Source organism: Tinamus guttatus, unplaced genomic scaffold, assembly GCF_059628265.1.
Source record: "Tinamus guttatus ecotype Peru unplaced genomic scaffold, ASM5962826v1 Tinamus_guttatus_pri_ptg000240l, whole genome shotgun sequence".
Taxonomy (NCBI): Eukaryota; Metazoa; Chordata; class Aves; order Tinamiformes; family Tinamidae; genus Tinamus; species Tinamus guttatus.
In genome coordinates, this window is record NW_028288774.1 from 2,285,073 (window position 1) to 2,299,186 (window position 14,114).

Genomic DNA, 14,114 nt, shown 5'->3' on the forward strand with positions numbered 1-14,114 from the left:
AGTGTCTAACTTTGAGTCGAGCTGGAGGAGGGCTCTGGAGGGACTGCTGCTAGGAGCTCAGCTGAAACTTCTTTTGCTGGGGGCCTCTTGGTCTCTGCTTCGCTGCTAAAAATGCTAAACTGGTGCTCTCAACTTGAGGTTGCCTGTGCCAGGGAAAGATGGGCTGCTTTTCCTTGAGAGGCAAAATCAACCTATTCATCTATTTCATAGAGCTGATAAAAACGCTATGGTGGTCTCTCTCCTTTACTGGTTAAGGGGCGTTTATACTTTTACCCTTGCAGCAAACGTATCTAATACCATATTCTCATCTATCACAATGTGGTTGTTGGCCTGTCAGGCTGGCTCCTAAATCGTTTGATAGAAAAGCTGTCCTGTTGAAATCACAAGGGGAAAGTCAGGTTCCATCCGAATTATGTCAGGTGAGTTGTAAGAAAAGAAAAGGGTAATGGGCAAGTGTTTGCTTGCAGCTCACTTTACTGACACCTTTAACAGCATTTAGTCAACTGAATGTTTCGCCAGCAACATTTTTTGTGGATTTATTTTAAATGAAATTCTGCGTAGACGAACAAGGCACTGTGTCACTGAAGTCTCCTGCTCTCAAAAATATGGAAGAGTGTATTTTTACAGGTTGCACTATTTAGTACAAAATGAGTTATTGTGAAGAATGAGATGGGACTGCAACAACCAAAATCCCACGCCTTTTCAAAGTGACCTACAAAAAAGAATTGTAACTGTGTCTGGGAAGTAATTTGGCTGCTGAAGTCCTGCAGCCTGTGACCCTGGACATCTGCAGGGCATCCTTCTCTCTGAGACATTATATGAGACAGATCTCTTTAGAATTTCATCAAAATTGAACTTTTTATTTCATGAAATGTTACAATTTTGACAATATTAACAGTAATAACAATTTTGCACTTTTTTTTCTATTAGCTATTAGCATAAAGACAGAAAATGAGTAGGTAAAGAATTAACTTATCTCCCTCCTTCCTTAGTCATAATACTTTCAATAAAAGTATACTTTCAAATAAAGCATTATTACTGATCCATCTAGAGAGTTGTCAAGATTAAAAAAGAAAATAATAATAATAATAATACATCTTTCTAAGTGGACTGCACAGTGTCTGTTATCCTGACTACCCTAGTGTAATCCTTGATAGGTGACATCAAAATACTGGATATCAGAATAACTCAGCCTAGAATGTATCCCATAGAGCCTAAATCTCCTTGTCCCAGTTGGTATTTGCTTTTTCTTTAAGCCACATATTACTCAATGAACATTTCTTTGCCTATACATTCTGCTGTTTTGATTGTAGTGATTGGGAACATTTACAGTCTCTCCTGTTCACTTCAAAGTTGGTAACTTTATCAACTCTACACATGCCAGACACTGCTCTGCAGCATCTGGCTGTTAAGCTGTTTAATCTCCCTGGGAGATTCTTGGTTTAAATCCATGACTAACAATCATATAAAAGTATGTCCAAGCCAGATGCCCTTTAACTTGTGTAGCATTAGATATTGGGGCATATAGTGTAGTCAATCCATTTCTCAAAAACTTACCAACTAAATCTTTTCTTTTTCGTCTCTGAAACTTTTATGAAAATGAGCATGTCGGTTATAGGATAATATATTTAGTTGCCTTTTGACCTTAAGGAAAGTTTGAAAATATTACTTATTTCTCCAGTGTCAAGTTGAGATCTTTGAGATACAAGATTTATGTATCAGTTTTTTGATATGTCATAATACTGCTGTTTGAATGCTTTGGATTTTGGAGATGACAACTATAAAGGTATTGGGAAGATAATTTAAAATAGCTAAAAATCTAGTACGTATTGGCTACATTCAGTGGATAAATCAGCAGTAGTCTAAACTGCAGAGTACTTATGTGAATGTACGGAGAAAAATATTCAATATCTATTACTTCCTCTCTAAGGGTAGTTCTTAGAAAAATCTAAAAAGCTAAAATATTTAACTTGTTTCTATATTGTGTTCATTTGGTAAAATTTCGATTTGCCTTTTCATAACTGTTGTAAATAAGGTTCTACCTCATTGCAAATGGTGTAACCATTTATCTAGGAATTCTAAGAAAGCTAAATTGTTCTGCACTTAAAACAACTATGAGTTGATTGGGGAAAGAGAAGTTATTTTCAGGATTTTTTTTTTAAATTCTACTTTAATTTCAAATTTGCCATATGAATTTCAGTCTTGAAAAAAGTAATGAAATGTTCTTCAGATATATTCATCTCCATTTCTGAAACTGTGGAGTTTGGATCTTAGTTGTTTACTCATTTGTTCTTTTCTCTAATTTTGGAAATGAAAGGATAGCAGAAAAAAGCAACACAGGTAAAGTATTTTTTGAAGCTGAAATGACGTATAGGAGACGTGAGCAGTACTAATGTTTGCTCTTTTATTTTTCATGATTCAAAGTTTCACTAAAACATTTGTTTTCCAAAATTGCTTTTCATTTTCTGCTTTCAAAGGTGTTAGAAAAAAAAGCTGCTAAAAAAAAAAAAAAAAATGGTTTTACCCATTTGGAGAAAGCCTGTTCCCTGAAAATTGAATAAATATTCATTGAAAACAGAAATATTTAGACATTATTATTAAATATTTAGACATTATAATTTTTTTCTAGATTCCCACAGAATATTCTCACAAAACTGAAGGCAAGATTTTGTAACGTTTCTGAACTTTTACCTCAAGACAATCATGTCTGTCCTTACTATAACAAGTTAAGTATTTTTGACATTTTGATCCTTGCTCAAGAGTGATTACTCTATGCATAATCAACAGCAAGTAAATTCCTTTTCATGCAGAAAACAAAACACTGGGACCTTTGATAGATGTGTAGCTCTAAATTAAATGAGAAAATGGTGTATGACCCCAGCCTATACTGTTCCTTATGTGCTAAAGATTTGCAAATGTTTTAAGTCCTGAGGTAAACCTCTACTTACCTTTTACACATAACATGTACAAGTAGTTCTGACTTCCATGTCCTAGAAGATGTAATAAATCAAGTCAAATTCTGATGAATATTCATATTCTTTGGTTTATTTTTTTATTAATTAGATGGGGAGGGAAAAAGAAAGTGAAGACAGGGGAAGTCTATGAACAGTACAGATGATGTAGAGGTTTTCGGTGAATTGTAACTATCCAAAATGAAAATGTAGTCATACCATGCCAGGTAATACCATCCTCTTATAGAAGGTACTGCCATGTGAGAAACTGCGTGTAAGTACAAAGTGGCTAATGTTGGCCTGCTGATCAGTCAAGCTTTCAAATGATCATATGCTTATTACTAAATTAATCCCTTTATACTGCAGCAGCCTGTATCATACTCTGTCAAGTCATGACTTGCAGAATTACTTGGTAGTCTCTTACATTCATTTCAAGAGGGTCAAAGCCCCCAGTAGGAAGCTAATTTCATGGAAATAGTTCAACTGAGAACTGGCCAGATCAAATACTATATATGTACAGAGAGACAGATTAATATGTATAATTTATTACTTATTTATGCACACATATATATAAAGAGAATGATAATCAAAATATATAGCTGCTTATTTGCTGATCATTATTCACAACTTTTTGAAATGAAGAAGATTCTGTAATGATGAAATGTTTTTTAAAATCACAAATATGTATAGTGTTACATATTTTAGTTATTTGTCTTCATCATTTCTTTGCTTTTTCGTGTCGTCTGAATATTGACATTAATATCTTTTACAAAATGAAATGAAAAGTGAAGACCGGGAGAATAATGGACCAGAGGAGTGCTTAACCTGACACCTTTTGTTTTAGTAAGCTGCATTTTCTACTAAAAATTTTTAGCAATACAAACATTTTGGATGTTTTTGTGTCTTTCACTCTTGTGTGTTAAAAGGCACATAGAGTTTGTATTCTAATGGAGAGCCATACCTTTTGTTAGTCATCAGTGTTGAAAAAGTGAAAGATGTGACCATGAAGTGGCTATAAAATCAGTTATTTTGAATGTTTTTGGTAATCGTATTATTTACTGAGGTTTGCTCTCCAATCATTCTTATTCACTGAAGTCTAGGTAATGTCATTTTTTTCCTGATTTTAAGTATAGATGTAATCTTTTTATGTTTGTGTTATTTATACTTAAATTTCTTATCAGTCCTTATAGATTCTGGTTATGGGGTTAAATACATGATTTAGAAGACTCATGCTAATTCTGTCTAGACTGTTTCTATTTAAATTGTGAGAATGTGACCTACTTTTGTCTCTACCAATGCAGATTCTCCTTTCATGTCATATTAATTCAGCCAAGTTTAATGATTGTCCTGCCTCATTAGCTAGACATGTAGAATACATTTGGGAAGCTTCAAGTAAGCCAAAATTGTTTCTCAATCATGGCAAGAACCTAGCACTGTATTTATAGAGCCCTTTGTCACTCAATGATTTCTAGAAAATACTACTTCTACTTACTATTGATAGGTGCTGAGATATACCACATTTTGCAAAGTTTAAGAAAACTTAATAATGATGGTCTTTCCACATGTACTTTTACTGACTAATGTACCAATTAGAAAGTGACTAATATCCATTTTATACATGCAAATGCAGAAACAAGAATTGAATTTTTATTTCTTTTTTTTTTTAATCATTCAGTATTGAATGGAGAAAAAAATCTTTCTTTTTTTTGTTTGGTATTGCATTTCATTATAACTTATGCTAGTTTGCTTTCTATAATTTTATGAATTACTTGAAGATACTAACTAAAGTGGTTAACTTTTGAATCTTGTTTGTTTCTCTTTGCTGTTTTTTATCCTTAGTGTCTATTATGTAGTTGGTAGAATAAAAAATATATCAACACAAAAAGAAAAATCTGGAGCGGACATGAGGTGTTTCAGATGAGTATCTGAAGTCAGCTGGATTTGTGGATTCATTTACATAAATAAACCTAAAATATCTCAGCTATTTTTTAGTGAAACTCGTAAAATAACGCAGTGTTATTTACTGCAGTTTTCCCAGCATTTTTATAGACAATATTGCTTTAGAAATCTGCATTGTATGGATTAAAGTATCTCTTAATTATTGCTATAAGAAGAAGACAAAAATGCCTTAACAGCTCAGGTTAACACTGATGGAATATTATGAGAAACTCATTCTGTCCTTCTGCCCCCACAGTTCTCGGTGCTTATTTCATTTACCTTGAGGTACTCCTCAAATAGTTGACAAGGGAAAAAATTGCCTTTTGCAATGGTACCTTTTGCTTTCCCACTTAGTTATTCTAATGCTGGATGCTTTGTTGCTGGATGCTGATGGTTTCATGGCAAATCTTGGTTGCAGTTTATTCCTCTTTATTCTTGCCACTCGGTGAAATATAAACACAGTAATTCTGTCAAGGAACAATGTATGTATGACACAATAAGTTCAGGTTGAACTTGTTATATAGCTTCTGAAATGTATTATGTACTCCAAAATACAGCACCCAGCAATCTTTGTTGCTTTGGTTTTAAAATTAAAGAGGGAACAAAGGATCCTAAAATTAGAGAAATGAAAAATTCTCATCCTACTGTTTTTAGTACTTCAGTATCTCAGTGCTTTTCACTGAGATCATTAATTCGCATGCCTAGAATTTTTGTATGTGTGAGGAATTGCATGTAATATGAATATTTTCCATAGAAATCTTTTTGAATATGAAACAGACCTCTTATGAACCTAAATGTCTCATTGTGTGAAGGTTGTATTTGGACTAGATTTTCCAAAAGTGAATGTACATTTGCAATTAGCTATGACTCACATAACTTTAAAACTCTGAAGTGGATTAGTTTAATTTTATATAAAAAGTGAGAAAATGTAAAACCTAGAACAACTTTTCTCATGGTTTCTTCCATCCTAGTTAAAACAAAAATAGCCTACCACCTTAACATTAACACATTAATTGAATAAAAAGAATGAAACTTTAAGGTATTTATTTTCATCGCTCCACTTGAAGTTGTAAAGCGTTCCATGATGCGTAGATGCAGTGGAGAACTGAAGGCTGAACAGGCTGTGTGGCACAAATCTAGGGTTGAAAAAGAAAATGAAGCATTTCCAGATGCGGATCTGGGATACTGAATCGGATCATTGGAATGTAAGAGCTCTCATTGCTCTGGCTGCCCTTCGATTTGAAAGATGACTCCGGTAAAGTTTTAACTGGTAGTTGAAAAACATTATTCAAAAAGAGTCATTAGAGTGAACCTGCTGATCTTCCAGTGTGTTTTTTTGTGGGGATTATGTGCGCTGAAAGCACTGATTAAAACTGTAGTTTTTTTGGAATTGTCTGGGACATAAGATTTCAGACCTCTTCTGTGCTTTATAGCAAACTGGCATTTCTGTTTTCTAATGTTAAGCATCCAAATAATGCTAAATATCCTTTATGCTTTATATCCAGGTGATACAAAAAGTTTTTTCCTGACTGCTCAGAAGCATCCTAGAATGATTGAGTTATGGGGATATATTTGTTTTCATTAATCTCCTCTCAAAAGTTACAAAGTGGAATAAAGTTTAGACTTCAGTCTGGCATATATGTCAGCATGAGCAAGTATAGATCTTGCTTCCTCAGCTGATACCACCGTCACACAGTTTAATGTTGCATCTCATTTTCCTATGTGTGCCCATTCAGATGTGTGATCCAACAGATGTATTTTCTAGTAGTTTTCCATCAGAGATGATATAAACGTATTGGATAATAGTAGATGAAGACTCTTTGTGTTTTCCATTCCCTCTCTGTAGATATTTTAGATATTGAAATTCTGTTTTAGAGTGTGTCGTCTTCTTTCTAGTTATGATAAGAAGTTTCATTTAAGTGGTGAAGAAGTTATGCTGTAGGAGGACACTCAGTACTAATACTTTTATTAAATCAAGCAATGCACTTGTAGAGGTTTTCAAAGTTTTTTTTCTTTTTCTTTCTTTTTTTCCCCTAGAAAACCCACACAAGCATTTTCAAGGCAATGACAAAGAGATTGCTGCATGTAATGGTTATTTGTACCTTGTCATGCATCAATATTGTCACTTTTCAAATGTAGCATGAAGAGCTAAAAATCATCAGTCTGAGTCATATATGATGACATTTTTTTCCTCTTCACATTTTGCTATAAAATATCTTCTGTTTCATTCTTTCCTTCCTAAATTGCCCATTAAAATTATTACTCTTAAGAGCACTGAGCATCTGGAATGTATTGGTCAGAATATTAAGAAGAAAGAGATGGAATTAAGTAAGAATGATTAGAAGGGTAGTATTTGGGCTCTCATAAAATACAGCACTGTGCTTAATGCAGTTGCTTCAAATGAGGGAGAAAAAAGGCAGAAGGAAACCAAAAAAAGAAAATTTAAATGGAAATTCTTTATATTATAGTATAGAGAACCATCTGAAGGATATAGTAGCAGCAATGTTGACTGATTGACCTGATAGTTATTTTTCTCCATCTGACAAAGCATTGCAAAACATAGTGTAGGGTTAACCCTGTACTTGGAGATACGGACAAAACATCAACAAAATGACTTACATTTTCAAAAGTAGTTTTTAAATGGCATGGCATGCTAGTTTATATGAATAAATTATTTTTAAGTGCAGATCGTATGTCTGCTGATAATTTGAGTATTGAATTTATTGAATGGGTTTACATTTTCCAAAGCTTCATGGCTTCGAAAGGTACAAAACATGAATTCACACTTTTTTTAAATAGAGATATAAAACTAATTGGTATTTTAGTTCATCCGTTTAATTACAAAACCAGAAATACGAAGTAATCTGGGGTCAAATGAAAATACATTTTTTTTCTAATATTCCTACTAAAACCAAACCTGAAAAAAAAAGTTTTAGAAGCAGTAGTGCGTTTTGCTTGATCTGACTATTACCATTTAAAACTGTTTTCCCACAAAGTGCAAGACCAGCTTGTTTTCCTTAGAAACTGGCAATAATAGGGTGACTTAATTAAATGGGTGGCTTAAACTAATGATGATCACTTTCAAGAGACAAATAAACTGTTTATGGTGCTGTGCTATTCTTGCACTTCATTCTCATAGATGGTTCCTACATGACCAATCTGAGAGAAATTCTGACTTTTCTTTCCAAAGGAAATAAATTGATTTTCCTTTGTGATTTATTTTAGGCAAATCGTTAGGGCCTGACCAGTAGGTGTGTGCATATCAGGGGTGAAGCAACTCGTTTCACCTCTTCTAGTGATGGGGAAGCCATTTCTAAGATCCATAAATTCAAAGGTAGGTTATTGTTTCACATAAACGCATTTATGTTTCACATTTATGAGACTCACATTTATGAGATATCCAGGAGATGTTTTCCCCCCAGCACCACATCTTGCTCGTTTGAGTGGCAGCCGAAGTGCACAACAATGTGGTGAATTAAGTGAAGGGCTAAATGAAGCAATTAAATCTGTTCTTTTCAAGACAATGATGGTGCCAAGCACAGTTTAGAGCAGCTGAATATTGGTCCTTTTCTGTATGTGAGTCAGAGCAGGCAAAGCAACTGCGATCACAGAACGCTTATCTCTGCTCCTTTTTGCAGCCCCTTCAGCTCCTATTATGCAAATCCATGTAACTTCGCCATTTGCATTTCCCATTGGGAAGTCGGGGGAGCCTAGGAAGGACTTGTTCTTGCCTGCCCAGCCATGTTTTACTGAGATTGCTACCAAGCTTTATGACTGTTACAAGATTCATGACCGTGCTTCCTATTTTGGTGTACGGGTGAGAGGACTTTCCTTCACAGGCAGCTGCAAGCGAATCTCGCCTAGACCAGCGCCTACGAGAGCAGGCAGAGCACGCGGGTAAATACTGCTGGCTTCCCGCCTGCACAGGAGCAGGCAGGGTTGTACCTGAATGTTTCAGTCACAGTAAATATATCCCAGGAACAGACTTTTACAGGGCAACTTCCCCTTGTGCTACGGTGGTGCAGATTGCAGGGTCTCCTCTCTGATCGAGGGCCCCGTGTGTGTGCAGGGATGTGCTGGGAGCTGTAGTCTTTGAAGGGCTCAGTTCTGTGGGAGCAGAGTGACTGCAGCCTGTTTCGCCCTACTAAGATGGGGCTCTGAGACCCTGCGGAGTAACGGTGCAGCTCTTTATAGTGCCACTGGTACGACTGCTTTGTTTGCAGTCTCTGGATTTGTAGCAAATTGTTGTGGTTCTTGTACTTCTTCATTTTGTCTTTCACCCTTCTGGGAGCTCGAGGATGATGCCAGGATGAACTGGTTTGTGGGTATCGGAATTTAAGACAAGATAAAGCTGGAAAAAACAGGAAATGCATACATGTAATGAATATGCTTTTAAGTTGAGGTCATACAAACTGAAGAGATTGGTAAAGTTTGTCTATTACCCTTGTTTCTGCTGCAAAATGCTATTTCGTAGAAGCATATTGGTTTTCATGAAAATTACTTCAACGCCGCTACTGGGGACAAGGATGAAGTCAAGAGTTGACTCATTTATTTTCTGAGTTTACCTGCAATAAAGGACACACATTCAACTATTTCTGTGAGCTGAATGGGCTCACACCTGTTGAGCTGTGAACCTGAATTACATTCAAGGTTATTGTACAGTTTTTAGAAGTTATCGAATATGTATTCTGAAAGAAAGTTTTCTTTATTTTCTCATTATAACTTGGCTTTCTAGCTTGCTGCTTTGAATGAATCTGACTTCTTGCTTTACTACTCGTGGATGTGGAAAAAAAAAATTAACAGAGGCCAATTCATAATAATACTCGTGCAAGTTATTCTTCCTTATTTTCCCTGACCAGCTGTATCCTGGAGGAAGTCCAGGACTGTGTTTTAGAGTTAATGAATCTGTTTTCTCTATGGAATAATTAGTAATCAATTTTGTTTGTTTGTTTTTAGCTTCCTATGATAACTGTAATTACATTAAATTTTCAAAGTTATCATTTTGAGAGCTGAAAGCAATGCATCCTAACACTTCAAGTAAGCCATTAGGTGTAAAAGATGGACAATCCAGCAGGCGTAAGTCAAGCCCCTCTTCTGCAATCTCACAGCTGCTCTTCCATGGGTTACATAAATGGGGAAAAAAGCAAATAGTCAGAAGTGTTTTCTGCTCTAGTTTCCATCAGTGTCAACTGTACGCAGCGTCTACAGAGAAAATCTCTTGATGAGACAACAGTAAATCGAAGAACTTTTTGGGAGGTCTTCACAATCCATAGTTGTTCTTGTAAACTGGTGACTGAAAAGGAAACAACCAGGTCTCCTTTCGCTCTCGGTTTCTAATCAGCTTCCTTAATGCTGTGATGACTCTGGCAGGCAGCATAGAAAGCGTTTGGCAGAGTGAGACATCTCTGTCGCTTCCCTGAGCCTTGGCACAAGGATGGCAGTTGTCGGGAAATACCTGGATGCGTATGCTGATCCCTAATAGAGTTTTCATGTCTTCTCATAATTTCGTTTTCTCATATGAAACCTGTTAAAATTTTATCAGCATTTCAAAGTTACTTTCTCTAGGTCAATATTGAGAGCTATATTGGCAGGAAAAAAAAAAGAGTCTAATTCTGCTTGTAAAGAGCAGACAAATATGTATGTGTATGTAAAATAAGTAGGCGTAAGCATAGCTAACAGGACTGGAATTTGAATTTTTCTAGTTCTAAAATTCCTTTCCTTTGTAACTTCATTTTCGATTCTAAATGTGTATGGGATTCCAAACCATCCCAAGGAAAAGCATGATATCAATAAAATTCTCAGAAGGAAAAGGTGTCTCTCAATGGCCAGTCAATAATTTTGCATCATACTCATCACTTCTGTTAAGCATGCTAATGCTGATGAAGATGTGACCTGTTCATTCTTGATTCCTTCCTCTTCCTCATTTTCTGTTTTTAGTTGCCTCTTTAGCATTTTCATTCTAGGTTAACAAATGCTAAGATATTTTTCCTCATGAAACATTTCTAGTGCATAGATTAGCATAGTTGGTGCTGCTTTTTCCTCTTATATGTAACAGGTTCCTTTTTTATAGACCTTATTTAGGCATTGCATATCAGCCTTGTGGTAGCAAATTTTACAGCAAGGAGAGAAAGGAGCAGCAGTTGCAAGCTAGTCCTTTCCTGCAACATTCCTGTCTCAGAGCTGGTTCACATACTTAATACATCAATATATTAACATACATTTATAGCAATAATAATAAAATACTCTAAAGGTGATTAAGTGCAGGTTGTGGAGAGACGCTGTGGAATCTTGGAGGTGTTTGAAACTTGCCTGTATGTGGCCCTGAGCTGCCTGATCTATTCAGACTCGTTTTGAGGAGGATGTTAGACCAAGTGACCCTGGAGGTTCTGTCCAGCCTAAATTATAGTTCCATGACTGATTCAGTTTGTGCCTTCTAAAAGGAAAGGAAAAAGAATAAACAAGACAGTGTCACATGCAGGAATAATATAATTTCTCTTTTTTCTTTGCCTTTAACCAGGTAGTGTGGCTACTCTGTGCTCAGCCTGAATCAGGTTTAATTAAACTTTGACCCTTTAACAGTCCGTGTTGGATTAAGTGTTATTTTGGCTTCTCTTGTATCATTAGCAGAATCTATAACGAGCACCTGTGGTAGACAGAATTAATCCTGCCTATGAGGAAAAGGCATTTTAGCCCATGTCAGTAGCTTTCACCACTTTCCTGCCTTCAGTGGTCGTGACCTTCCTGTAGGCATGTGCGTGTCGTTTCCTATTGGTAACATCGATACCCAGTTTGAGTAACAATTGTGAATGTTACGAAAAAATAAGCATAGATGATGCATGGTTCACTGAGAGAACTGGTTTTGTTGATGTAGATATTAATGTGTAAATATCTTCTCATTTTGATTTGACATTCATCCTGTCCTTCCTACCTCATCTTTGCTAGCAGCAAGACTCTTAAATTGCTCTCGTGCTGTTGCAGTAGGTAGGACTGGGAGGTAGTCAGTGAGGCAGGCAGTGGAGGGGCTTCATGCTGCTGAGACGATTAAGCTCTTGATCAAATTAAATAGTTTAGTTCTGGTCCCTTTTTATCACTGTCTTCTGTATGATGTAACATATTGTTGTTGAATTCCACTTAATTTTTGCCTACTAAAATTTTAAAGCAGATTTAACAGCAGTACAAGTTGTTGTTTTTGGTGTGAAATGCTTGTGTGATACTGCTGTGAATCTTTCACCAGAAGTTACACTCCACCTTACAGGTGGGCACATTTCAGTGTTCTGTGAAATGATCGCTTGATCACTTTAAATGCAGTGTGATAATGTGACTTGCATAAGTACAGCTTTTTGGTTTTGTTGTCATGGTTAATTTAATGAAAGTAAGATGATACTTTTTATTATAATATGCTTATATTATAATATTAATTTTAAAAGATATTATTGATAGGGATAATGATTGTTAGCTCCTTTTTAGTCAGAAGCTCCCTGGGAAATGCTCAGAACCTCAATCGTTATTGTTTAAATGTTGCTCTAACAAGAAGGATTACAGTGTGATTTAATGTAATTTTTTTTTGTATCCCGTTATCCACAGTATTCTGAAAGAAGCACATTAAAATGAGCGCAGCGTAGAGGAGGTTAGAAAGCACAGATAGCAGCTGCTAGAAGCAAGAAGGTCTCATGCCAGGCTGGTGCTTCCTGACCTGATAATTATGTTTGAGAATTATTTCTCTGAATTGCTGCTAAACTCTGACTTTGAGACTTTCTATCCCTTACTCCCAATCAGAGGATTATAAGGAAAAAAATTACCCTAAACAGAGACAGCTGCTGTATTATGGGGAAAGGAGAAGCAGAAAAATTGGAGAAGCTCTGTTAACATAGCAATCTGCTTAAGCACTGAGTGAGGAAAGTGAATTTGCTCGTTGTGATTACATTTTCTGCAAATACTTGAGAAAGCAAATTTTAATAGAAAAAAACAGATATAAAGCTTTGTTCGTACAAGCTCATTTTCAAAGCTGTAAAAGCTCTTTTTAAATTATTTATACCAATAATGTCAGTTTTTCTTGTTCAAGGGATTCACATGTCCTCCTTTCTCTCCACTTGACACCCCTTCTGGCTTTGCATGTATGTACTTGTGAGTAGACCTCCTACCTATGTCTGATCTCACTTCCTCTGCCTTATTGCTTTATGTTGTTCTTGGGTGATTTTAAGTTTTTGTACTTATTTTGCATACTCCTTATGCAAAAAAAAAATAGGGTTGTAAGATTGTCCTGACACCCCTGCTGAGATAGCTGCTATTCGAGGTGCTAGTTGCGCAGATCCCCTTCTCAAGGGCTGATAGACGTGGTTGAGTAGTAGTAAGTCAACACTGAACGTGTTGAATTTGGACTCCTTTTCAGGGAGACAAATAGGTCTTTACAAATAGGTCATGATTGGCAATGAAGGGATATTTTTTGGTGTCAGTAACCAGCTGATGCTCGCAGATCCCTTGCTCTGCGTGGAGTGCCGGGGCAGCCTGCCTGGCACGCCGCAAAACGCATAACCATGTGTCATAGCCGCAAGGAGGTAGAGCTTCCCTCGCTTCTAGCTCCCTGCTAGCTAACGTGTCTACTCCCACGCTGCCGGGTGGCAAAGGGCTGCGAGGTATTTATATACTCATGTAACCAAAGCAGAAATGCTTGCCAGTCTGGAGCCTGGAATACAAGGTCTTTGGTCTGCATGATTGCCCTGTAAATACTCCACCTGCATACCTTGCCAAATCAAATCCCAAAGGCAGGCATGGATATCATGCTGAACCAGTCCAGAACAAACAGCAATCAGTTTATTAAAGATGGGAGTAGTAAGGGGCAAGCATCCGACATGTTTTCGGGAGCAAGACAGGAAGATATCTGGGTCTCTAGATTAATTTGAATATATGAATGTGGTAGTGTATTTTCTGTCTGCATAGACTCGCCATAGCCTTTTTTTTTTAATTTTTTTTTTCTGACCAGGCTTTCCAACTGACTCATAATCCTGCTACACACTGCTTCCCACCTAATACCATAGTGACAAGCTGCTGCTTTTCTTCTTTCCAAAGCACGTAAGAAATGCAAATAAGTCTCCTGAAAAATGGTAGAGCCACAAATATCTTGGTGTGGTTAAGCTGGCATGAATATTGCTGACCACCTGTAAAGAATCCTCTGAAGTACACACATGTAGCACATGTTATTTTTTGTTAACGGTGTTCCCATTGGAA

At 36.4% G+C, this 14,114-nt stretch overlaps 1 protein-coding gene across 3 annotated transcripts in view; it reads left to right on the forward strand.

The window, feature by feature from the left end:
- Positions 1-14,114, forward strand: part of LRRC4C (leucine rich repeat containing 4C) — a 204,695-nt gene that overhangs the window by 88,926 nt on the left and 101,655 nt on the right. The gene's annotated exons all lie outside the window — the stretch shown is intronic.